Source organism: Saccopteryx bilineata, chromosome 2 (genome assembly GCF_036850765.1).
Source record: "Saccopteryx bilineata isolate mSacBil1 chromosome 2, mSacBil1_pri_phased_curated, whole genome shotgun sequence".
NCBI lineage: Eukaryota > Metazoa > Chordata > Mammalia > Chiroptera > Emballonuridae > Saccopteryx > Saccopteryx bilineata.
In genome coordinates, this window is record NC_089491.1 from 161900979 (window position 1) to 161928119 (window position 27141).

The 27141-nt window shown below is 40.7% G+C and overlaps 1 protein-coding gene across 6 annotated transcripts in view; it reads left to right on the forward strand.

Moving 5' to 3' along the window:
• The first annotated feature begins 763 nt into the window (after nucleotides 1–763).
• Nucleotides 764–27141, forward strand: part of ZMYM2 (zinc finger MYM-type containing 2) — a 154782-nt gene continuing 128404 nt past the window's right edge. For all 6 annotated transcript variants that reach the window (XM_066258289.1, XM_066258291.1, XM_066258290.1 and 3 more), the window contains exons 1-2: nucleotides 764–1038; nucleotides 1784–1852. The gene's annotated coding sequence lies outside the window, so the exon portion shown is untranslated. The remainder of the gene's footprint in view (nucleotides 1039–1783; nucleotides 1853–27141) is intronic.

Here is a 27141-nt window from a genome sequence, read left to right on the forward strand (position 1 = left end):
CGTAGCCATGACGGGCGGCGAGGCTGCTTCTCATGGGACGAGGCGCTGGTGGACGTGCGTCCGCCCCAGGTCACACGGGAACGCCTTCGCCCTCCGCCCGACCCCTCTGGCCCACAGCAGCCCATGCCCGGCCGCCCGCACGAGGCTTCCGGGACCTGGCTAGGAGAGCGTTAGGCACATCGAGGTTGCGTCCCTCAGGACGTTGGGAACCACCGCGGTGGCCTGGGCGCCCCGGCTTAAGCGGGGGCACTCGGCCTGGCCTCAGCGAGTTGGACGGTGCCAGCACAGCGGGACCATCCGTCCCCCTGGGGCCCAGTGCGTGGGCAATTCCTTGGCCCCAGCGGCGGCAACGAAAGTCGGGCCACTGCCCTGACGGACCGGGTGGGGGCGGGGCGGGGGCGGGGCTATAAGAGAGGGATGCGGCCCAGGCCAGTGCAGTCGGAGAGGCGAGGGCGTGGAAATGCCAGGGGTGTGTCCTGCGCCTGACGGACAGCCTCCCGGGCCATCCCCTCAAGGAGTTCATGAAAGAAGGCAGACACAGCCAATGGAAGCGCCCCAGGCACTCTTGACGGCCCTCCCCTCCAGCCAATGGGGGGCGAAAGGCGGTCCGTGCTCGGGCTTGGCCGCGCCGACGCCTCCGCCTCCGACTGCTCACAGCGCTAAACCCGGGACTGGACCGAGTGGAGTTGTGTGCGTCGCTGAAGGGGGTGGGTCGGGGGAGGGGAGGTTCGTTCCGTGGAGCCGCTGCCAGAACCGGGTGAGGCTCGTCCCCGCGGTCTTCGCAGTCCCGGCCCGCGGACGGTGGGGGTTGTTTGGTGCAGCGCAGCCTCGGGAGGCGGAGGCGGAGGCGGCCAGGGAGGCGGAGATGGGCGAGGGCGGCCTCCGGAGCCTCCCACCGGCCCGGGAGTAACCCCCGCGGCGCGGCCGCCGTCGCCGCTTCGCGTCGGGCCCGGGGGCTGGTCCGTGCTAGCTCATGTCACGGCGTCGTCCAGTGCCGCCCGAGGGCTGCGGGCGTGCGGGCGAGACCGGGAGGGCAGGGTGAGGACATCGGGCGGGGGTGCTAGAGTGGGTGGGGGGTGGTCGTGGGCATTTTCTTTTCTCTCCGGGGGGCGTTGGGGGAGGGGCGGCCGGCCTTGGGCTTCCGGGGCTGCGCGAGAGCCCGGGGTCCCGAAGTTTGGGTGTAAGGGTCTGCATCCGCTCCTGTCCCTGCTCCGCGCTCCGCTTCCCGGCAGTGCGCGGCCCTGCTCCGCACGTATTGTTTGCCTGGGTCTCTAATGGCGGACAGGGAGGCAGCGCAGCCGGTCTCCGACTGCGGGAGGGGGGGGTGGTGCAAGATCGGGCCCAGGGCAAGCGCTTGGGGCTGTAAATACGGGAGATTTCAGCCTAGCGACCGTGAGAGCCGTTTCAACGTGGGAGTTGGTGTCCGGAGTGATGGGAGAGACTCCGGGTTCGTTCATTTGGCGAAAATGCCTTTCCCTTATTGGCGTCGAGGCAACATTTGCCCTTCCCCCTCTCCCTTTCTTGGGGCAGGTTGGATGTCCTCTGCCTTCTCCTTCCAAATTTTGCTTTCCACTTTGGTTTTGGTGCCAAATTTGTATTTTACGCAGTTTTGCTCCGCTTTACCTACGAGGGATTGTTGGTTTCTTGCTGGGTAGTGATAACAGAAAGGCCGAACCTCCTTGACCTCCTATTCCGTTCTGTATCTCCTTCTTGTGGGAAGGGTTGCTTGCCCCACCTGGATAGATTGTTCTTGATACATTTCTTATTTCTCCTTTTACCCCAGGAGCAGGAATCGCCGTCAACCCTGTGTGGTGCATCTTTGACAGAAAGTGAGAAGGAAAACGCCCTCATTGTGAGTCCTTTTTCCCTGATTTGTCGCTCTTAGAGGAAGTTGTCATGTTGTAGTGGTTCAACCGTGGGACTTCTGTCCTCGTTGTTTTGAGGAGGAGAAGCTTTCCTTGGGTGGCAGCTGCCCATGGGGCGAAGCCTGGGTGATGGCTGGGGAGGCAGCTGGGAATAGGCGCTGCCGTTTGACCGCTGCATATACTGCTCTTACTGCAGCAACACCAGCCTCAGCAACCAGAAGAAGGTGCTGCAGCCAGCTGCTCACGTTACCCTGAGGAGGGTTGCTGGGAACGAGGGCATATTCCTGGTGCCCTCTAGAGTTCCACAGTGGGAAATGAAGTTCTTTCCTTTTAAGTGCTTTGCAAGCAACCATCTTTAACATTTTCTTTTACCTTTACAATGGATAATTAATTGAAGGGATGGGAAAAATATAAATAACCATTTAACCTTTTTTGTCTGATTTAAAACATATTTTGACTCTTGGTGTTCATGAGTTGGTAAGATCTCTTTCGTGTCTTTGCTCAGGCATGAATCCACTCTTTAATTCTTAATTCACCAACTATGTAGTATTCTGGTCACACCAGCTTACTGCTTCAGTTACTCTTTGAGTTCCCTATCTTCTGTGCTCAGTAGTCTTTACTTGATTCATTCTTAAATGTGTTGAGAGTTATTGTATAGTGCTTGTAATTTATTGGTTTTAAGACAGTCTGGTAATGTTCTAGACAAGATAAACATAACCAGCAAAACTTCGATAATTTAAAATTAGTTATAAAATATCAGTCAGGTTAGCACTCTGAAACATTGCCCACTGATAGTTGATACGTTGTAACTTGAAGATTTCTGTCAGAGGTGTCATAAGTGTAGCTTTATTTATTATTTTATTTTATTTTTTATTAAGTGAGAGTCAGAGTGGCAGAGCCTGACTCCTGCATGCGCAGCACAATGGGGATCCATCTGGCAAGCCCCTGCCAGGTGTGGCTCTGCCCAGCAGGCAACCGATCTATCACCAGGTGAGGCCGAGGCCATGGAGCCATCCTCAGTGCTCAGAACCATCCTCAGTGCCTGGGTCCAACTTTGCTTGAACCATTCGAGCCATGGCTATGGGAGGGGAAGAGAGAGAACAAAAGAAAGATGGAGAAGCATATGGTCACTTCTCCTGTGTGCCCTGAATTGAAATCGAACCCGGGACTTCCACACGCCAGTCTGATGCTCTACTGCTGAGCCAGCTGGCTAGGGCCATAAGTATAGTACCTTATACTTAATTATTAAGTCCCAAATGGGTCAAAATACAGTTAATTGATGATGCATGTTTGCTTAATACTGATTGTGAAGCACGATTTGAAGAAGACAGTTTTTATTAAATAGTTATCATTCCAGGCACAGTGCAGTACACTTTCAAGTATTATTTCCTTTAATCATAACAGGTAGCATGCAGGATAATAAAAATAGCATGTATTGAGCCCCTATTATATGCCAACACTATTGTAAGCTAAGTTAGAAAAAGTTTATTCAGAAACTACGTTCATGAGTGAGAGTAGTAAGTACAGTATATTGAATCTCTGTGTATCTTATTTGCATTCTGTAATTTCTACACATGTCTAAACTAAGTTTTAACATATATTAAGTACTTAATCCTCATGAAAACCCAGTGATACATGTACTGTTTGTATTTCTAATTTGTAGAGCAAGAAAAATATTACCAAACTGTTATTCTTGTTTCATTTAATGATTTAGCTCAGGATTAAAAAATAGTTTAAAATACCAGTTAGTGGTGTTTTAATGTGCCAGGCAATAAGATAAGAAAACCTGACAAGTTTTAATTGACTTTGATAAAAAATTCTTTATTATACTTTGATTTATTGGGCAGTTAATATGAATTAGGTGCTATTGGATGTCCTTATGAGGTATTTTGACAGTTAAAATATTTTATATATTTACGATGTCTTTCTTTAGTGCATTCTTTTTTTAATTTTTATTTTTATTTTAAAAATTTTCTTTTTATTGTGTAAGAGAAGGGGAGGCAGAGACAGACTCCTGCATGTGCCCCAGCTGTGTGGGATCCACCCGGCAAGCCCACTAGGAGTTGATGCTCTGCCCATCTGAGGTGTTGCTCTGTTACTCAGCAACTGAGCTCTTAGCACCTGAGGCAGAGGCCATGGAACCATCCTCAGTCCAACTCATTCCAGTAGAGCCATGGCTGAAGGAGGGGGAAAGAGAGGAGAGAAAGAGTGAGAAGAAAGAAGGGGAAGCGGTACAGAAGCAGATAGGCGCTTCTCTTGTGTACCCTGACTAGGAATCGAACCCGGACATCCACACACTGTGCTGAAGCTCTGCCACTGAACCAACCTACTAAGGCCTTTTTTTTTTTTTTTTTTTTTTTTTGGCATGAGAGAGACAGGAAGGGAGGGAAATGCGAAGCATCAACTTGTACTTGCATTACTTTAGTTGTTCTTTGCCTCTCAAATGTGCCTGGTGGGGGGCGGCGGCAGCTCCTGCCATTCCATTGACCCCTAGCTCAAATCAGCAACCTTGAGCTTCAAGCCAGTGTGACCTTTGGCCTCGAGCCAGCAACCATGGGATCCTGTTAATGATCCCTCACTCAAGCTAGTGAATTTGTACTCAAGCTGAATGAGCCCACGCTCAAGCTGGCAACCTCAGGGTTTCAAATCTAGGACGTAAGCATTATAGGTCGGTGCTCTATCCACTGCGCCGCAGGTCAGGCTTTAGTGTATTCTTAATAGTATGTATTGTCCTTCACTCCCATGTGTATTTTTAGATAATTGGGGGAAAGATACAGGGTAGTTCCTACTTTTCCATGATCTACTTTTATATAATCTCACGGCATGGACTTTTGTACCTCATTTGGTGAGACAGTCCTGCATCACTCAGATTTTACATAGGTGCTGACATGGATTTCATGGATTAATGGAGCTTGACATACCATCTAGTACAAGTGTTTAAGTTTTTTTTTTTAAAGATTTTATTCATTGATTTGGTGGGGGTGGAGAGTGGGAAGCATCAAGTTGTAGTAGTCGCTTTTCCTATGTGCCTTGACTGAGCAAGCCCAAGTGCTTTGAACTGGTGACCGACCTCAGCATTCCAGGTGGATGCTTTATCCACTGTGCCATCGCAGGTCAGGGAAGTGTTCATGTTTTAAAAGTTTTATTTTATTTTCCCCTTGTTTAAGACAAAGTGAATATTTGCCTCTAATCAGATGATATGGTATTACTGTAACGGAAGAATATGAAATTCTAGAGTTCTGTCTTTGTTGTCAAAAGGTGTAGAATAATTCATAGTTTTGTATTTTTTGTCTTTCTAGGTATTAACATCTGTGTCTGCCTCATTTAACTATATAATTAATGTGTATATTATATTGAATAACATTGTAAGAGAACTTGACATATTCAACTTTCATGTGCTTTTTAAGGAATGCACATGAATCCAAACACAAGTGCTTTCTCCTATTTAATTCTCAGAACTATTATATGCAGAATTTTTTTAGTTAGGAAATAACTAGACAAAGATTGCTTTGACTCTATGTATTTTCTATTGTTGAAATTTTCAGTTGGTTAATTTTCTATTCATGTCAGAGCATAGACTTGGGATTTTAGAATTGAACAGGACTTTTGAGCTATTCAAACCTGAAAGTTCTCATGCACAGCTCCTAATATGTAAAGATCTATAAAGTTGTGAGAAAATTGCTGTTGGACAAATCCATAATTTTGAACTGTGAGGATCTAGGTAACCATTGTACTTTATTATTATTATTTTTTTAAGTGAGAGGAGGGGAGATAGTGAGATAGACTCCTACATGCTCCCTAACGGATCCACGCAGCAATCCCTATTTGGGGCTGATGCTCTATCAGCAGAGCTATCGCCAGCGCCCAGGGACCAACCCTCAGACCAACAGAGCCACTGGCTGCGGGGGGAGAAGAGGGAGAGAAAGGGAAGAGGGAGCGAGAGAGAAGCAGATGTTTGCTTCTCCTGTGTGCCCTGACTGGGAATTGAACCCGCGATATCCATACACTGGACCTATGATCTGTTCACTGAGCCAGCTGGCCAGGGCCGGTACTTTATTATTTTTATTTTGGTTGCATACCAGCAAGAAAATTTTGTTCTACATAGTTGGAGTTGCAAACTTTTATCTGCAACCTGTTTTTTTTTTTTTTGACAGAGACAGAGAGGCAGAGAGAGTGGCAGATAGGGGCAGACAGATTTAGGAAGGGAGAGAGATGAGAAGCATCAATAATTGCTGTACTGTAGTTGTTCATTGATTGCTTTCTCATACGTGCCTTGACTAGGGATGGGGGTTGGAGGGTGGGGCTACAGCAGTGTAAGCTATCTCTTGCTGAAGCCAGCGACCTCGGGCTTCAAACATGGGTCCTCTCAGATCAAGCCATGTCTATGATCCTGCGCTCCAGGCGGAAACCTCGGAGGTTTCAAACCTGGGTCCTCCCTGTCCTAGTTGGATGCTCTGTCCACTACGCCACCGCCTGGTCAGGCTATAACCTGTTTTTTAAACAACTCACTTTATGATCTCAGGTTTCTGTTAACTAAAATAGAGATGGGAATAGAATTATAAAGGCCATCAACAAACATTTAACTTGGTAACAAGATAAATTGATGATTTTAAAGTGTGTTAAAATTTGGATTACATGCATTTGAGCATATTTGTTTTACTGCATATTTTAAAATACTAATTTTTGAATCATGGTTTAACAGCACTTGAAATATTTGGAATTCTGGAATAAACTTCTATACACATTGAAATATATAATTTAGAGTTAAATAATGATGTGTAGAGGTGTTTGCAATATTACCTGATAACATGACTAATTTAGGATTTATTCTAGTTCTTTATTAACTTAATAGCAGTCCATTGAAAATTAGAAGTAATAAAAATTTTTTAAATATATTTTTAAAATATATATATATTTTTTACAGAGAGAGAGAGTCAGAGAGAGGGATAGATAGGGACAGACAGACAGGAATGGAGAGAGATGAGAAGCAGCAATCATCTGTTTTTCGTTGTGACACCTTAGTTGTTCATTGATTGCTTTCTCATATGTGCCTTGACCGTGGGGCTATAGCAGACCGAGTAACCTCTTGCTCAAGCCAGCGACCTTGGGTCCAAGCTGGTGAACTTTACTCAAACCAGATGAACCCACGCTCAAGCTGGCGACCTCGGGGTCTTGAACCTGTGTCCTCCGCATTCCAGTCCAACGCTCTGTCCTCTGTGCCACCAACTGATCAGGCTAGAAGTAATAAAATTTAAGGAAAATTTATTACCTTTAATTTGGAAGAGGATATGACTGTTGGGGATTTTATGTTTACTGATTTGACCACTGTCTTGTAAGAATTAATGTCTACTATATTAAGAAATGATGTAAGCCCTGGCCAGATAGCTCAGTTGGTTAGAGTAGTGTCCCCATGTGCCCAGGTTGCATTTTCAATCTTTGATCAAGGCATATACAAGAATCAACCAGTGAATGCATACATAAGTGGAACAGCAAATCAATTTTTCTCTCTTTTTCTCTCTCCCTCTCTTTCTTCCTCTCCCCTTTTTCTTGCCCCCTCTCCCGTCATCTCTTCTCCCCGCCCCCTTCTTCTTTTCTAAAATCAATAAGTAAAATTTTTAAAAATTATTTAAGGGTAAACTTTGGATATTTGGATAATGAATATTTACTAGGTCTGGTTTTAAAGAATCTTATATATTTGTTTCATTGTTAAATGTTATCTTTTTTTATTTTATTCCTAAAGAGTTACCAAACTATAGTTAGAGATTTTCAACCATTTAAAAAAATAATCAGTAGGCTGCTAAGGATCAAATTTCTTTTCCGAGTTTCTAGATTATTTTCAATTGTGTTCCTAGTGAATTTGAAGTTGTATTTATTTTTGTGAATTTAATGTTTAAGGGTTAAAAACTCACCTAAAACTGGTACAATTTTGTATGTCAATTACATCTCAATTAAAAACGTTTAAAATAGTTTATCCTTAAATTATTAAATATTTTAGTGTGATTCTGATATTAAAAGTTAATGTTAACTCATAATTTTAAGATAAATTTAGTAGGAATAGAATTAACTGTTGCAATCTCAAATTTAAAAAACTATGAGGCCCTGGTTGGTGGCTCAGGGTATAGAACGTTGGTCTGGTATATGGATGTCCTGAGTTCAATTCCCAGTCAGGGCATAAAGGAGAAGCAACCATCTGCTTCTCTCACCCTCCGTCTCCCCCTTCTCTCCCTTCTCTTGTTTCTCTCCATCCTCTCTCTCCTCTCTTTCCTCTCCCTCTTCCTCTCCCACAGCTCCATTGGTTCTAGCGTAGGTCCGGGCTCTGAGGATAGCTTAGTTGGGCCCCAGTACATCAGCTTCAAGTGCTAAAAATAGCTAGGTTCTTGAGCATTGGCCCCAGATGGGGTTGCTGGGTAATCCTGGTTGGGGTACATGCTGGAGTCTGCCTCACCGTCTCCCCTCCTCTCACCTAAAAAAAAAATTATTAAAGATCTGTTGTAATTCTTGCAGTAAACTTTCTAACCATTTAGATTGTGTAGGAAAAATACTTAAATGTTTATTGTAAGTAAAATTGTGATGCACAGTTAGAGGTTTCAGACTGAAGAGAGTTTATAAAATGTGACTAATCAATGAGACACATTATTTAGTTTTGTTTTTTTTTTTAACTTTATAGCAGTGCCATGTGTATATTTTTGCTGTAGTTTACCTACATACCTTGTATGGATTTATTTTTGTAAGAATTTGGAACTGAAATTATGGTTTTCTTTTGTGTGTGTGTGTGTGTGTGTGTGTGTGAGAGAGAGAGAGAGAGAGAGAGAGAGAGAGAAAAGGACAGATAGGGACAGATAGACAGGAAGGGAGAGAAATGAGAAGCATCAGATCTTTGTTGTGGCACCTTAGTTGTTCATTGGTTTGCTTTCTCATATGTGCCTTGACTAGGGGGCTCTAGCAGACAAGTGACCCCTTGCTCAAGCCAGAGACCTTGGGGTCAAGCTGGTGAGCCTTGCTCAAACCAGATGAGCCCGCGCTCAAGCCGGAGACCTCGAGATTTCAAACGTGAGTCCTCTGCGTCCCAGTCCAACGCTCTATCCATTCACTGCTCCACTGCCTGGTCAGGCTGAAATCATGATTTCCTAACTTAAAAACATTAAAGAAACTTTTCTTGTAATAGTAGAACAGTTTTATTTTTTATTTTATTTATTTTGTGTTTCTCTGAAGTTGGAAACAGGGAGGCAGTCAGACAGACTCCCGCATGCGCCCGACCAGGATCCACCCGGCATGTCCACCAGGGGGCGGTGCTCTGCCCATCAGGGGCATTGCTCTGTTGCAACCAGAGCCATTCTAGTGCCTGAGGCAGAGGCCACAGAGCCATCCTCAGCTCCCGGGCCAACTTTGCTCCAGTGGAGCCTTGGCTTCGGGAGGGGAAGAGAGAGACAGAGAGGAAGGAAGGGGATTGGTGGAGAAGCAGATGGGCACTTCTCCTGTGTGCCCTGGCCGGGAATTGAACTTGGGACTTCTGCACGCCAGGCTGATGCTGTACCACTGAGCCAACCAGCCAGGGCCTAGAACAGTTTTATTTTTATTTAATTTTTTAAAAAATTTATTGATTTTAGTGAGAGAGCAATGGAGAGAGAGAGGAGAGAGAAGATGGAACATCGATCTCTTCCTCATGTGCCCTGACCAGGGATTGAATCAGCAACTTCTGTGCTTTGGAACGATGCTCTAACCAAGCCCATCTGGCCAGGGCAGGAACAATTTTATAACCATTAATTTCATATAGGCATGTCTTTTGCCTAGGAAGTGTGTTTCTTGGACTATTGAGCTAGACCAGATTGAGAATAGTTCAAGCTAATCATTCAGGGCCGTATAAAAGTCATTTATTCAACAAATTAGATATTATAACATCTGCTCTCTATCACAGAGTCATACATAGAAGATGTTTTCTATAAACTGTTGGCCAGCAGTTTCTTTGGCTTTATGTTTCTACCATTTAGATTGGACTTTGAATGCTACACTCCAGAACCTTAATTTGGAATTTGTAAGTTATTGGTTAGGTCAGTGATTATCATATTAGTGAATTGTCCTTTCAGTTCTATTGAGTTAATGAAATATTAGAATGCAAATGAAAATTTAGATTAAATGGAAGTTTTATTATATCTTCCTATTTTACACTTAATCTTAGGCAAAAGGTTAAAAATTGATAATCTTTTGTTTTAGATTTGTGTTTTTTCTTTCAAGCTTGTCATATTTTCTTTCATTATTTTAGTTTATTTATATCCCTAACATAGTATCAGAAGTCTTATATGTTTATGGTTCTATGTTTGTTTGATTATAAGTAATGGAAATTTTGCCCTTGTTTCAGAACAGTGAGCTACCCGGCCAGGGCCTCCTGTTTTGTCTTTAAGCAGTTCATTGTGTTAGAAAATAACAAATTATATGTATTTACAAGGCACTTGCATCCTATTCCTTACTCCAGTGTACAGCTAGATTAATTTCTTTCTAGAGCCCAACTTGAACTAATTGAATCTTTCACTTTGCAAAAACTTGAGGAATTCTTGTTACAGGTATTGTGAAACAAAATACAAATTAGCCTGGACTTTTTTTTTTTTTTTTGTATTTTTCTGAAGTTGGAAATGGGGAGGTAGACAGACTCCCGCATGCGCTCGACCAGGATCCACCTGGCATGCCCAACAGGGGGCGATGCTCTGCCCATCTAGGGCGTCGCTCTGTTGCAACCAGAGCCATTCTAGTGCCTGAGGCAGAGGCCACAGAGCCATCCTCAGCGCCCGGGCCAACTTTGCTCCAATGGAGCCTTGGCTGCTGGAGGGGAAGAGAGAGACAGAGAGGAAGTAGAGAGGGAGGGGTGGAGAAGCAGATGGGCGCTTCTCGTGTGCCCTGGCCGGGAATCGAACCCGGGACTCCTGCATGCCAGGCCGATGCTCTACCACTGAACCAACCAGCCAGGGCCTAGCCTGGACTTTAAAAGGAATAAATCAGTAAACGTGTTATAGTTTAAGGTACATTCTCAGTGTTAATTTTGTATAAACAAGGAGGCATAGTAGACAATACTATACAGAAATAAATACTTGTGTGCGTATCCGGACAGTCTGAATAATAATTTGATTATAAAAATAAATATACTCTTAAAATTTTAAGTAATAAATAAATATGTGATGGGTAAATGAATGTCCGCCATAATCCATTTCTTTTGAGACTAGTGTTTATTTTTTAAAATACATTCTTATGCCCGTCCAGTGGTGGCAATGTGGATGAAGAGTTGACCTGGAATGCTAAAGTCACAGGTTCAAAACCATGGGCTTGCCTGGTCAAGGCACATAGGGCAAGCAATCAGTGAACCATAGGTTTCCGACCCCTGCTTTATCCACTGCGCCACCACAGGTCAGGTCTCAGCTGATTAATATTTGAATTATAGTGGTCAGTATATCCAACCAGTTCACAAGTCTTGAATTCTATAGTATATAGTTGCAGGTTGAGGTGGTATAATGAAAAATATTTGGACCTTAGGTACAAACTCTGGTTTTGCCATCTGTATGCTAGCTGTATTCCATAGGAAGGCTACCTGATAACAGTAGTTTACTCATCAGCAAAATGGGGCCATTGTATATATGTAAGATATCTGTTATAAGGTGTATGTTAAGGTAGTTTAGATGAGCCTGGTACCAAGTATGTCTTTATAAATTGTAGTTATTATTATTGTACTAGATGTGTGATGAGAAATGAACACTTACTGAGCACCTTTGCTTCAGAGCTTGAAATACTTAATAGATAAATAAAAACTACATTGAATTGTAAGATAGGTAAAATTGGCCATTTACTTTCTGAAATTTGTCTACTAGGAGAAAAACACAGATTTTCTTTGATGTATATTCTATATTCATTTTGTATTTGATTTTTTTTTTTCTACAGAGACAGAGAGGGATAGACAGGGACAGACAGACAGAAACAGAGAGATGAGAAGCATCAATCATCAGTTTTTCGTTGCGACACCTTAGTTGTTCATTGATTGCTTTCTCATACGTGCCTTGACCGTGGGTCTTCAGCAGACCGAGTAACTCCTTGCTCAGGCCAGCGACCTTGGGTCCAAGCTGGTGAGCTTTTACTCAAACCACATGAGCCCTCGCTCAAGCTGGCAACCTTGGGGTCTCGAACCTGGGTCTTCTGCATCCCAGCATCCCAGTCCGATGCTCTATCCACTGCGCCACCGCCTGGTCAGGCTGATTTTTTTTTTTTTTTTACAGAGATTGAGAGTGAGTCAGAGAGAGGGATAGGCAGGGATAGACAGACAGGAACGGAGAGAGATGAAAAGCATCAATCATTAGTTTTTCATTGCGCATTGCAACACCTTAGTTGTTCATTGATTGCTTTCTCATATGTGCCTTGACCACGGGCCTTCAGCAGACCGAGTGACCCCTTGCTAGAGCCAGCGACCTTGGGTTCAAGCTGGTGGGCTTTTGCTCAAACCAGATGAGCCCGCGCTCAAGCTGGCGACCTCAGGGTCTCGAACCTGGGTCCTCTGCATCCCAGTCTGACGCTCTATCCACTGCGCCACCGCCTGGTCAGGCTGATTTTTAAAATCAGTAAGTGAACATCTTAAAAACATATCTTGGAAAAAATTGTGATAAATATTGCTGTGAATTGTGAGTCATATGAAACAGGTGATGCATTTTTATTTATTAATAATCTGTTTTGGAGAAGTAGTTTTAGTACCTAAAGTTCAGCCTTTTTAATTTGTGGTCTCATTGACTTATTGATGCAAATACTGTTTGTTTTTTAAAATTTTTATTGATTGATTTTAGCAAGAAAGGAAGAGGGGGGGCAGGAATGTTAATCCGTTCCTGGATGTGCCCTGACCGGGGATTGAACCGGCAATCTCTGCACTTTGGGACAATGCTCCAACCATTTGATCTATCCAGCCATAACAAATATTGTTTCTTTAGGTTAGGTGAAGTATTAATCATGGAACTTTTGAACTCACCTAAAGAAGTTACTACTACTTTTAAAACCCTCTACTTATTTCATCATTTTTTAACCCTAGGGCGAATTTGGTATTAAAAACAGTTGTTAAACTAGGTCATAGATTTGGAATACCAAGTATCATAAGAATAAATGAAAGTTTGTTTCCAAAGTAACACATATGGTTCTGCTATCCTACTTCAAAAAATTTTTTTTACACTTACTAATTTTTAGAGAGAGAAGAAGAGAGAAACAGTAACATCAATCTGTTTCTGTATGTACCCTGACTAGGGATCGAACTTGCAGCCTCTGCTCATTGGGACAACGCTCCAACCAACCAAACTATCTAACCAGGGCAATGTTTTTAAACTATGTTTGGAGAAGGAAGTGTATGTTCCTTTCCTGTCTTAAAATGGGGAAACTGAGGTTTGAATATGAAGTAATTATCTTTTGACACTTAGGAAAGGACGGAGGGAGGGATAGAGTTAGAATTCAGTTTGGACACATGGTGGAGGTGTTAGCAGCAAATAAAACCCACCAAAACACTACCTAGAAAATTCATTTATCTTCCTTTATTAGGTAAAAATTTTCAATCAGTAAATACTTACTGGCCAGGCACTATGTTAGGTTCAGAGAGTGCAATGGCAGGCAGTAAGAATATCGGTCTTTGCCCTTATGGGACATACAGTCCAATGGGGGATGCATATTACAAATAAACAAATACAAATTGGGTGAGTGCACCTGAGGAAGTGAGTGATGGTGTGAGTATATAACAAAGGGGCGATCTAATGTAGAGCAGGGATGGGTTAGCGGAGTGTTTGAGGGGAAAGGATCTAGAGCAGTGTTTCCCAACCTTTTTTGTGCCATGCCCCACCTTAACCTTTCTAAAATTTTTATGTCACCCCCCTATGTAACATACATAATTTTTAACATTAAAAAATGATTTGTTCACTTAATAAACATAAATGATAGGTTCTAGGAAGAAATCACTATGAAATTGTTGACAAAACACAGTAAGTAAAATTTCAAAACATATAATGAAAAACAGAAATTTAAATTCCAAATAATTTTAATACAGATTTTTCTATATTAATTTATTATTTTAATTTAGTGTGATCCTTGCGCTTGATGCTTGCTGCACAGAGATTTTATATTAGGTTCCAATTTGGTTAGCTTTAGTCTCAAGTCTCCACGTTGTGTTATATCCAGCCGATTTCTTTTTTTTACCAGTAAATCATTTACAGCACTAAATCCACATTCAGCTAAAAATGAGTATGGAAACGGTAGCAATAGTTTTCTTGCACATTTGGTTGAATTTGGGTATTTGATTTCTGTTTCCTCACAAAGCCATGCCATCGCTCCTTTGATATTAAATAAAGCTTTAACTGACTCATTTTGCAATTCTGCGAGTTCTTCTTGATACTGCATATTTGATATATCAGACAAATCCACTAACATTGGCTGCATCATCCATGTTGGGAAATCAATTTGTTTTAAATCAGAAAATCTTTCCTTTAAATCAGCTGATAGAATATTCAAATGATTAACAATAACAAGTAAAGCGGTATCAGTTACTTCACATTTTTGGAGCCAATGAAACTGTTTAAAGTTTTTGTTGTTAATATGTTTCTGACATAACTCAATATTGGTAATGAAACCAAATATCTTGGCTTTTGCATCGACAAGAGTTTTATTTGTTCCTTGAAGTTGCTTATTTAATATATTTAGTTTTTCAAAGATATCGGCTAAATAACTCACAAATGCTTTACCATCTATTGTTAACAGATACTTCATTTCAGGTTTGTCGCTTAAAAAATCACTAAGAGTATCAAACAGTTCCATAAATCTTTTCAAACAGTTTCCTTTAGATAGCCATCTTACTTCAGTATGAAGTAAAAGTCTCACATGGTCTTCATTTTGTTCTTCACAAAATAGCTTGAAAAGACGCTCACATTTGGCACTAGCTTTAATAGCATTAACACACTTTATTACTGTATGTAATACTTCATTCAGAACAGGCAAGATGTTTTTAGCTACCAAGTTTTCCCTATGAATAACACAATGCACAAGAATCATTTCTGGATTCGCATCTTTCATCAATTTTAAGCAGCCATTTTTCTTGCCCATCATATTGGGAGCACCATCTGCAGCACAAGATGTTCTCTTTTTCATTGGTATATCATTGACATCTAAGTAGTTTTTTAGCTTATTATATATATCTTTGGAGGTAGTGGTGCTTTCTTATCTTTTACAGAACATTTCTTCAGCAAAATGTCCTTTATCAATATATCTTACCTAAGTTATCAATACTGCCTCACTGTCTCTCAAAGTTGATTCATCTATTTGCAAGGAGAATTTTCTTGTTTTCAGCTTTTCAATAAGTTGTTTTTCAATATCCTCACTCATTTCGTCTATTCTTCTGCTAACAGAATTGTCACTGAGTGGCATAGCTTTTACATCTTTGTCATCTTTTTCAAGAACCGTTTTAAGAAATGCTGATATTGACGGTTTTATTAAATTCTCTCCTATAGTGTGATTTTCTCCAGTTTTAGCGGTGAATAAAGAAATTTGATAACTAACCTCAAGAACACGATTATTAGTTGAAGTATGAGCAGTAAATAGAGACTTTAATGTTCTTTTTTCAAAATTTTTCTTTTAAAGTTTTAAAGTAACTCAAATCTGAATTAATATGAGCACTATATTTCGCCTTCAAATGCGCCTCAAGACGACCTCGTTTCATTGATTCGTTGGTCAAGCATTGCTGGCATAAAAGACAAAAAGGAATCCGCTCATCGTGAACAGCGGGTATGAATCCAAATTTTAAATATTCCTCCGAATATTGATGAGTTTTTTTCTTGCTTGCACCACTCATTTTACTATGGGCTATAAGAAATAAAAATAAGATGAATTAAAAACTAATTTTAAAATATGTGTTAAAATATATTCAATGTGACATAGAATAAACGTATACTAAAAATTCATATTTATTTAAATGTATATAACACATTTACTACACTACCACCGCAAATCAAAAGGTATCTATATTTTTTCCACTTGACAAAATTTTCTGGAAAGTTATGCTTCTAAAATTAAAATTGTCGTGCATGCACTATTATAGCCCCAATAATATTTATAAAATATTATTGCTTTCTAGCCCTGATGCAAGAAGTACTTAATAAAGAGTTTAATATTGATAAAAATAAAATCAAATACTTACCAATTATATCTATACGATATATATATGTATATTTATTAAATCAACGAGCTTTTACAACAGTTTTGACTGACACTTATTTCAAATTAACACCAACTGAATGATGTGAAACAGTACAGAAGTTGCAATGGGCCAATTAGGTGAGAATAACTGCGTTGTTTAGGGAGTTTTTAAAATGTCCGGGGTTCCCCGCGGCAGGCGGCACGCTCCGCGGTTAGCCCAGGATGAAGTTTACTTGACGACGCCGATCACCCAGTTGATATTTTGTTCTCGTCAAATGAAATTATACTTAATAATTATTTAACACAATTATTTAAGAATTGCATTTTTTGTTAAGTTTGGCACCGATATCTAGCATTGCATTTAATTGGCCCGGGGCGAAAGAGTTAAAGTGTCGAGTCCATTTTCAAATTGCCCCCCTTAACTATCGAATTACCCCTCTGTTGGGCGTGGGCCCCACGTTGGGAAACACCGATCTAGAGGGAATGACATTTAGGCTGAGACTAGAAAGAAGTTTAGAAAAGGACATTTCAGGCAGAGAAAACAGTATATATTTGTAAAGAGAATCTTGACACTTTTCTGTACTAAAAGAAGGCTTTCACTGAATGCAGAAGCTTAATGAACAAGATGGGGAAGAGTGTTGCTGACATGGAGCCTAGCATGTAGTTAGGGATCATATCAGAATCTTACAGGTCAGGGGAAGAAAGAATCTTATGTGTTCTTTCTAAGTATACTGGAAAGCCATGTAAGAAGTGATCTAACAGAAAAATGATGTTTAAGTACTAGAGCTAGAGGGATGTCAGAAGAGATAAAAGCGGGCAGTTAATATTTATTTTGGAAGTAGGATAAGTCTTGGGGATGGATGGCATGGCAGTAGGTGAAGAGTAGAGAAGAAATTAAGAAAGAACTCCAGATTTTTATGAGTAGCTAGATACATAATTTCCTAAAAGGCAAGAAGATGTGGGTGGGTTTAGAATGAAAGCAAGTTAAAATAACTTAGTTTATGCAAGCTGGGGGCTTTGAAACATTGATTGACATAAATTAAGGAGCCTAGGGTATTGAAGTATTTAAAATTGTGGAGTGTATGATACCCTGAAAATGTTAAATTACTTAAAAGTACCTTGCAGTTAAATTTTGGTCCTATGAGAAAGAAGAGATTATTTCTTACTACAGAACTTCTGTACCCTAGAGATAACCTGGGAAAAACTTTTTATTTATTATATCAAAAGGGATTTTTTTTAGATGCTATTATAACCCTTAAATGAATATTTAGTATATTGAATGATTCCTATCACCTTCTAAAGCCAGAGTAGCATTGTTATAGATATCTGATAAAGACATGTTAAGAAAATTTTGTGACTAGGCTGTATGCAACATGAGGATGTCATCTATCATTGGTCTCCTAGTTCTTTTCCTCACTTTGCCAGAGATTTGTAGTAGTATCACATTTTTTTCTTTTTTAATTTAGTGAGAGGAGGGGAGGCAGAAACAGACTTCTGCATGCTCCCTGACCGGGATCTACCCAGGAAGCCCACTAGGGGGTGATGCTTTGCCCATCTGGGGCCCTTGCTCTGTTGGAACCAGAGCCACCTTTTAGTGCCTGAGGCGGAGGCCATGGAGCCATCGGCCATGGAGCTGTCTTCAGTGCCCAGGGCCAATTTGCTCCAATCGAGCCATGGCTGCATGAGAGCAAGAGAAGAGGGAGAGAGAGAGAGAGGGAAAGAGAGAGGGAGAGGAGCGAGAGGGGGAGAGGTGGAGAAGCAGACAGGTGCTTCTCATGTGTTCCCTGACTGGGAATCAATCCCAGGACTTCTACATGCTGGCTGATGCTCTACCACTGAACCAACCAGCCAGGGCTGGAAGGTTTTTGATTATTGCTTTCATTTTGTTGGTCATTATTGTTCTCTTCTGATTTTCTTCTTGATTCATTTTTGGGAGATTGAATGTTTCTAGGATATTACTCATTTCTTTCAGATTGTCTAATTTGGTAGCAATGGTGGTTTGTAGTGGTTTTTTTTTTTTTATAATCCTTTGTATTTTTGTGGTGGCTTTTGTCAACTTCTTTCATTTTTTATTTTATTCACATGGGCCCTGTCTCTTGTTCTTAATGAGTTATGGTTTAAGTTTTATCAAATCTTATTTCTTTTTTTAAACAACCAGCTTAGTTTTATTGATATTTTAAAAATATTTTTATTTTATACTGTTTAGGCTCTATTTTGTTTGTAGCTCTGACCTTTCTTTATTTCCTTCCTTTTACTCATTTTGGGCTTTGCTGTTGATACTCTGGTTACTTCAGGTGTTTGGTTAGATGTGTATCTGAGATAAATCTTGTTTTTTGTGGTAGGCCTGTACTTTCTCAGTTTCATTTTTAGGACTGCTTTTGCTCTAATTGATTTGGGGTCATTGTGTTTTCATTTTTGGATTAAATATAAGGTCGCTTGCTTGAGCGCAAGATTGCTGGCTTGAGCAAGGGGTCACTGGCTCAGCTGCAGCCCCCCAGTCCAGGCACATTATGAGAAACAATCAATGAACAACTAAAGAGATACTGCTCATCTCTCTCCCTTCCTGTTTCTGTCTCTCTCATGTGTGCTTTAAAAGAAATAAAAAAGTTAAAGGGGCTTCTTTAAATAAAGAAAAAAGAAAAAAAGAAACTTAATAATTATAAAGAATAAAATAACAAATGCCTTCAGAACAATAATCACTTTAAAGGTAATTGGATTAAATGCTTCAATCAAAAAACAGAGTAGCTGAATGGATAAGAAAACAAGACCCAGCCTGGCCTGTGGTAGTGCAATAGATCAAGTGTTGACCTGGAATGCTGTGGTAGCTGGTTCAAAACCCTGGGTTTGCCAAGTCATGGCACATACGAGAAGCAACTACTTGTGAGTTGATGCTTCCCACTCCTTCCCCCCACTCATATCTCTCTCTCTCTCTCTCTCTCTAAAGTCAATAAATAAAAACTTGAAAGAAGATCCATATATAGTATATGCTGAATACAAGAGACTCACCTCAGAAAGAAAGACACACATGGACTGAAAAAGTCGAAAATATCTATTTCATGGAAATAAAAACAAAACAAAAGCTGAGATAGCAATACTAATATCAGACAAAATAGACTTTAACAAAAAGGCTATAATTAAAGACAAAAAAAAAGACATTACATCATGATAAAGAGATCAACCCATCAAGATTATATACATAGTCCTTGTACAAATTTATGCACCCAACATATGTTTAGGAAAACCTAAATATATAAGGCAAATATCAGGTCTACCGGAAAGTTCTGTCCGTTTATATCACAAGTTTCGACACGTAAGCACATGTTTATTTGGCACATGTGTGCCTCTCTATTTTTATCACTTAATGTATACATACTGATGTAGCAAATTAACTAAAACAAAGTTGATTTACGTTAGTCTTATGTGTGGAAGCGATAGTGTACCCATGGCTACTGATAAAGTTCATTTACGCCACTAATTTTTACGAATTTTAACAAGGAAGAAATGCTACAGAAGCATGTAGAAATTTATTGAAAGTGTTTGGTGAAGGTACAGTTTCTGATAGGACATGCAGAAGATGGTTCGAAAAATTTGAAACAAGTGATTTTGACCTTTCTGATAAGCCACGTTCTGGGCTACCATCTTTGATCGATGACGATGTTGTTAAGACCACGTTGGAGCAAGATCCTTTTCTGACAACTTTGGATATCGCAGAAAGATTTAATTCAGCTCAGCAAACCATTTCGGACCATATTCGGAAGATAGGATTGGTGTGGAAATATTCAAGATGGGTGCCACATGAATTAAGTCAGAAGAAGTTGGATGATCGAGTTGTCATATGCACATCTCTATCTTTGCTTGCTCGGAACAAAATCGAGCCCTTCTTGAACCGGATGATAACTGGGGATGAAAAGTGGATTACCTACGAAAACATCGTAAGGAAAAGGGCATATTGTGAACCCGGAAAACCTAGCCCTTCCACCTCTAAACCAAATTTGATTCTGAATAAGAGAATGTTGTGTATATGGTGGGACATTCGAGGACGAATACATTATGAGCTTTTAAAACAGAACGAAAAGCTCAATTCAGAGTAGTATTGTCAGCAACTGGATAATTTAAAGACAGCAGTCCAAGAAAAGAGGCCGGCGATGTTCAATAGGAAGAACATCATACTGCATCATGATAATGCCAGGCCACATGCTGCTTTGGGGACTCGTCAAAAAACTGCAGAACGCCTGACCAGGCAGTGGCGCAGTGGATAGAGCATCAGACTGGGATGCTGAGGACCCAGGTTCGAGACCCTGAGGTCGCCAGCTTGAACGTGGGCTCATCTGGTTTGAGCAAAAGCTCACCATCTTGAACCCAAGGTCGCTGGCTCCAGCAAGGGGTTATTCCGTCTGCTGAAGGCCTGCGGTCAAGGCACATATGAGAAAGCAATCAATGAACAACTAAGGTGTTGCAACGCGCAATGAAAAACTAATGATTGATGCTTCTCATCTCTCTCCGTTCCTGTCTGTCTGTCCCTGTCTATCCCTCTCTCTGATTTACTCTCTGTCTCTGTAAAAAATAAATTAAAAAAAAAAAAAAAAAAAAGCCTGACCAGGCGGTGGCGCAGTGGATAGAGCATCAGACTGGGATGTAGAGGACCCGGGTTCGAGACCCCAGCTTGAGTGCGGGTTCATCTGGTTTGAGGAAAAGCCTACCAGCTTGAACCCAAGGTCACTGGCTCCAGCAAGGGGTTACTTGGTCTGCTGAAGGCCCGCGGTCAAGGCACATATGAGAAAGCAATCAATGAACAACTAAGGTGTTGCAACGCGCAATGAAAAATTAATGATTGATGCTTCTCATCTCTCTTCGTTCCTGTCTGTCTGTCCCTGTCTTATCTCTCTCTCTGACTCATTCTCTGTCTCTGTAAAAAAATAAAAAAATTAAAAAAAAATTGCAGAACTAGGCTGGGAAATTCTGTCGCATCCACCATACTCCCCGGACTTAGCACCCTCTGACTATCACTTGTTTTTGTCCTTACAAAATTTTTTGAAGGGTAAAAAATTAAAAAATGGCCCTGGCTGGTTGGCTCAGCGGTAGAGCGTCGGCCTAGCGTGCGGAGGACCCGGGTTCGATTCCCGGCCAGGGCACACAGGAGAAGCGCCCATTTGCTTCTCCACCCCTCCGCCGCGCTTTCCTCTCTGTCTCTCTCTTCCCCTCCCGCAGCCAAGGCTCCATTGGAGCAAAGATGGCCCGGGCGCTGGGGATGGCTCTGTGGCCTCTGCCTCAGGCGCTAGAGTGGCTCTGGTCGCAACATGGCGACCCCCAGGATGGGCAGAACATCGTCCCCTGGTGGGCAGAGCTTCACCCCATGGTGGGCGTGCCGGGTGGATCCCTGTTGGGCGCATGCGGGAGTCTGTCTGACTGTCTCTCCCTGTTTCCAGCTTCAGAAAAATGCAAAAAAAAAAAAAAAAAAGAAGAGGATACAAACAAGCACTGGTTCAATTTTTCGCATCAAAAGATAAAACATTTTTCAAAAATGGGATATACAAATTGCCCTCACGCTGGCAAGAAATCATTAATAATAATGGCAATTATTTAATAAAGTTTATTGGCAATTATTTAATAAAGTTTATTGGTAAGAAAAATTTGTATTTTGTTTTATTCCAAAAACTCACAGAACTTTCCTGTAGACCGTATATTAACATAAAAGAAGATACTGAAAGTAATACAGTCGTAGTAGGGGACATTAACACCCCATTGATATCATTGAATAAATCTTCCAAAATGAAAAACAAAAATAGTAGCCTTGCCTGACCAGGTGGTGATGCAGTGGATGGAGTGCTAGCCTGGGAAGCAGAGGACAGTTTCAAAACCCCGAGGTTGCTGGCTTGAGAGCAGGGTCGCTGGCTTGAACAAGCAGTCACTCACTTTGCTATAGCCCCCCCCCCCCCCAGTCAAGGCACATATGAGAAAACAATGAACAACTAAGGAACCGCAACAAAAGAGTGGATGCTTCTCACTTCTCTCCCTTCCTGTCTGTCTATTCCTATCTGTCCCTCTCTGTTTCTATTATAAAAAATAGTAGCCTGAAATGACACATGACACCAGATGGATTTAATTGATATTTTTAGAGCATGTCATCCCCAGAGCAGCAAAATATACATTCTTTTCAAGTGTACATGGAACATTTTCTAGGTTAGACCAACCACATGTTAAGCTGCAAAATAAGTCTTAATTATTTAAGAATATTGAAGTAATTATCAATCAACTTCTCTGACCACAATGGTATGAAAGTAGAAATCAATAACAAGAAAAAAACTGGAAGACACACAAATACATTGAGGCCTAATAATATTTTAATAAACAATGCATGTTTTAATAATGAGACCAAAGTGGTCCAACATTTGTTTTTAAATCTGGCTCTGGCCAGTTAGCTCTGTGGTAGAGTGTCGGCCTAGAGTATGGATGTCCCGGGTTCGATTCCCAGTCGGGGCACAGGAGAAGCGCCCATCTGCTTCTCCACTCTTTCCCCTCTCCTTTCCTTTTCTCTCTTCCCCTCCTGTAGTCAAGGCTCCGTTGGAGCAAAGTTGGCCCGGGCCCTGAGGGTGGCTCCATGGCCTCCACCTCAGGCGCTGGAATGGCTCCAGTTGCAACAGAGCAATGTCCCAGATGGGTAGAACATCGCCCTCTAGTAGGCTTGCTGAGTGGATCCCGGTTGGGTGCGTGTGGGAGTCTTTCTGCTTCCCCACTTCTCACTTCAGAAAAATACAAAAATAAAAAATCGTTTAGCTTGACACTTTGGATTTGATATTTCTCTTTGTATATTTGTATCTTGAATATTGATTAGTTTACTATTTTATTGAATGGATACAATTTTTAATTATAAGTTTTTCTATATGTTTTATTGTTAAATTCCCAATAATATAGTTGTAAGTATTCAAATTCTACTTCCCACTTCATTTGTTTTAAATCACTTGTTTCATTTCAAATATGATGTTGGAGAAAAGCTCTGTGGATACCCTGGATTGTTAGAAAGATGAACCATGGGTTCAAGAGCAGATTCAGCCTGGAATGTCATTGGAGGCAAAAGTGACAAAATTGATGCTATCCTAATTTGAGCACATCATGAGACGGCTGGGTTCTTTGAAAAAGACATTAGTTCTAGGAAAAACAGAAGGCAGCAGGAAAAGAGGAACACCCAAGATAAGATGGGTTGATGCCATGAAAGAAGCCTTAGGTGTAAGTCCACTGGTACTGAGAAAGGACTGTTGAGGACAGGACATAGTGGACAACATTCATTCATATGACTGCCAGGAGTTGGGGGCATGTAACATACACCACTTCCTGGCTTCAGGCTTGGGCAGTTTGCTTTTGAGGAGTGATTTTTAAAATATTTGTATAAGATAATTCATGGGATTGCATTAATGTTTAACTGATATGAATATATGTTCATAATCATTAAATTAATGTTAACTGTTATTGGATGAACGTACTTTTATTTTTTAAAAAATTTATTTATTTATTTTAAAGAGAAGGAGGAGGGGTGGGGACGAGCAGGAAGCATCAACTCCCGTATGTGTTTTGACCGGGCAAGCCCAGGGTTTCAAACCGGCGACCTCAACATTCCAGGTGGACGCTTTATCCACTGTGCTACCACAGGTCAGGCCGTACTTTTATTTTTAAAAATTATAGTTGAGTTATGAAAACTTTCTTTATAATTTATAATTTATAATTTTATATAATTTATATCTTTAATTTATAATTTTTTTTTATTATTTTTTTAGCTGAGTGAGGGATGATAGTGAGGCAGACTCCCACATGTGCCCTGACTGGGATCCACCTATTAACCTTCTCTGGGGCTGATGCTTGAGTACCAACCTATATTTATTTCCTGAGACTGATGTACGTGGCCTAGCCAAGCTATCCTTGGTGCCTGGGATCGATGCTTGAACCTATTGAGCCATCCTCAGAGCCTGGGGTTGGTGCTCGAATCATCAAGCTGGTTGTGGAAGGAGTAAAGGGAGAGAAGGGGGAGAGCAAAGGAGTAGAGAAACAGATGGTTGTTTCTCATGTGTGCCTCGATTGGGGATCGAATCCTGGATGTCCATACACCGGACTGACGTTTTATCCACTGAGCCACAGGTCACGACCAAAAATTTTGAATCAAATGTTACTCAGCGCATTTCCACTTTTAAATCTTTTTGTAGCAGTAATGTTAAAGATTTTTTCATGTTTGCTTAGCATCAAGTGAAGGCCTTATGAAGGGTTCCCCCTAGCATATGATACTATTTTACCATAAAGATGTCTTATTAGAGGTATTTTAGAATAATGTTTATATGTTTTATTGTTTAAAAACATACTTTGTCTTGGAGTTGGTTTTAGTCAGTGATGGGATTCAAATAATTTAACAACTGATTTTCTGCCCTAATGACCGTTTTAAGTATAAAAAAGTGATATACCAAAAGGTAGTTATTTCATGCATTTAATACTTAAATAAGAACAATAAAAGAGGCACACAAAACTAGATTATAAGAGAGAGTTTGAAAATGTTAATGAAAAAGTATTAAATAATACCTGAAAAAATAAACAATAAAACTGTTATTTAAGATAGATCCATATTGCCTTTTTTTTTTTCCATATTGCTTTTTGATTGGCAACCTCACTGGCAGTTTTTTCCACCTATGGATGGAATGAACATTATACAGGCAGTTAGAATACACTGTTGCACAGATGAACAGTTAAAAAAGAGTAAGGAATGTAAATTTGTTATTTCCACATTGGGGGGCTGCCCAGGTGCACACCTTAGAGTGAACCTTGATTACAAGTGTCATTTTAATAACCACTTTGCCGAACTCATCAAAAACTTAGGTATTGGTTCTGCCGACCAGTACAAACTGGCTGAATCCCACCACTGGTTGTAGTGTTGTCCCAATACACCAAGATTGTGGGTTGGATTCCCAGTGATGGCACATTCAAGAATCAAGCAGTGAATGCATAAAATGGCTTTGCGTATGAAATGGAAATTATAGATTTTTTTTGTTAAGCACATAGTCACTCCCAAGTTTTTAAACAGATTATCCATTCTCTTTTAATAAGATATAAATATATTTTTTGCTATTTTTATATTAGCATGCCCTTTTTTTTCCCTGAGAGAGAGAGACAGATAGGAAGGGAGAGAGATGAGAAGCATCAACTCTTAGTTGTGGCGATTCAGTTGGTTATTGACTGCTTCTCTTAACGTGCCTTGACTGGGGGGTCTCCAGCTGAACCAGTGACACCTTGCTCAAGCCAGAGACCCCATACTTAAATCTGATTACCTTGCATTCTAGCTGTTGACTTTGGGGTTTCTAACCTGGGTCCTCAGCCTCCCAGGTTAACACTCTGTCCACTGTGCCACCACCAGTTAGGCAGCATGACTTTTATCCTGACACAGATACTGCTCTTGCTTGTTCTAAGAGGAAAGAAGTCTTTATTTTTGGACTCAAGCTTTGTAAATTGTGTTTGAGTTGTGAGGTTGTCTTAGAACCTTGGGTACTTTTAACTAATGTATCTGACCTATTTTATTATAGAGAAAAGTTTTTATCTTTTATTTAACCTATAGTGGTTATTGTCACAATTAAGTGAAAATGAAGTAAAACCTTTTCTATAAAATAATGTGTAAGTTATTAGATACATTTAATTTTGAAGCGAATTGGATATGGTACTCTCTGGACACCAGAAGCTGCTTTAACCGGATGCATAATGGTCAGAGTAGCACAGTATATATAAAATAAGGGACTAGATTTGTATACCTTGACAAATAATGTCACTTAAAAATGACTAGTTGTTAAACTAAACATACTGGCTTTTGCATTCTAGCCTTTCGATAAATATCTGGGACAAGTGAGTTTCTGCTCTGTGCAGGGACTATTTAGTCTCTAGGTATTCAGTCAGGAGGGAAGTTACTTATGTTTTATCCACAGAGTTTCATAAAAAAGTTGGCATACTCGCATTTAGTATCTGAAAAGTGGTTATTCTGTGTCCCTCTTATACCTGGAGATTGATAATCACATCTTCAGCACTAGGTCAGCTTTATCTCATCCTCTGTTTTACCCTTTATTCATTCAGCTGTTTAAAAGCTGCCTGAATTCTTTATAGATTATTGTGTAATCTAAAGAGTAACATGTTGAAACCTCCCTGACTCTTCCAGCAAACTATTCTGTCAATGCAGTAAGATCCTTTGAGGTTTTCTTGTTTTCATAAATTTACATAAAAATATATGCATTTAAGAAAAATATAGTATGTATGTATGTATGTATAGGTTTTGGGGGAATGCATAATACTGTAATAATCGTCTGTATTCTGTAACTGTTTTTCAGTCTACAGTATATCTGGAGATTATTTCATGTAATGTGATCTTTTTTTCCTTTGTGAGAGAGAGAGACTCAGAATTTACAAAACTACTTATTGTATATCTGATTAGAATGAAATGTACCATTGCCAGTGGTGAGACTGAATGGTATTTTCGTTTTCATACTCTTATGTTATTAATACGTTTATAATTACAAGAAGGACAAAGTAGCTTTTTTTTTTTTTTTTTTGTATTTTTCCTAAGTTAGTAGAAGCGGTAGGGAGGCAGGCAGACAGACAGACTCCTGAATGCGCCTAACTGGGATCCACCCGGCATGCTTACCAGGGGGCAATGCTTGGCCCCTATGGAGCGTTGCTCCGCTGCAATCGGAGCCATTCTAGCACCTGAAGTGGAGGCCATGGAGCCATCCTCAGTACCTGGGCCACCTTTGCTCCAGTGGAGCCTTGGCTATGGGAGGGGAAGAGAGAGAGAGGAAGGAGAGGGGGAAAGGTGGAGAAGCAAATGGGTGCTTCTCCTGTGTGCCCTAACCAGTAATCGAACCTGGGACTTCCACACGCTGGGCTGATGCTCTACCGCTGGGCCAATTGGCCAGTGCCAAAGCAGCTGTTTTAAAACTAATTTGAACACTGTCATTCTTAAACATTTTTTTCTCTTATTTTTACGAGAGAGAGAGAGAGAGAAAGAGAGAGAGATAGATACACAAGAAGGGAGAGAGATGAAAAGCATCAACTCGTATTGTGGCACTTTAGTTGTTCA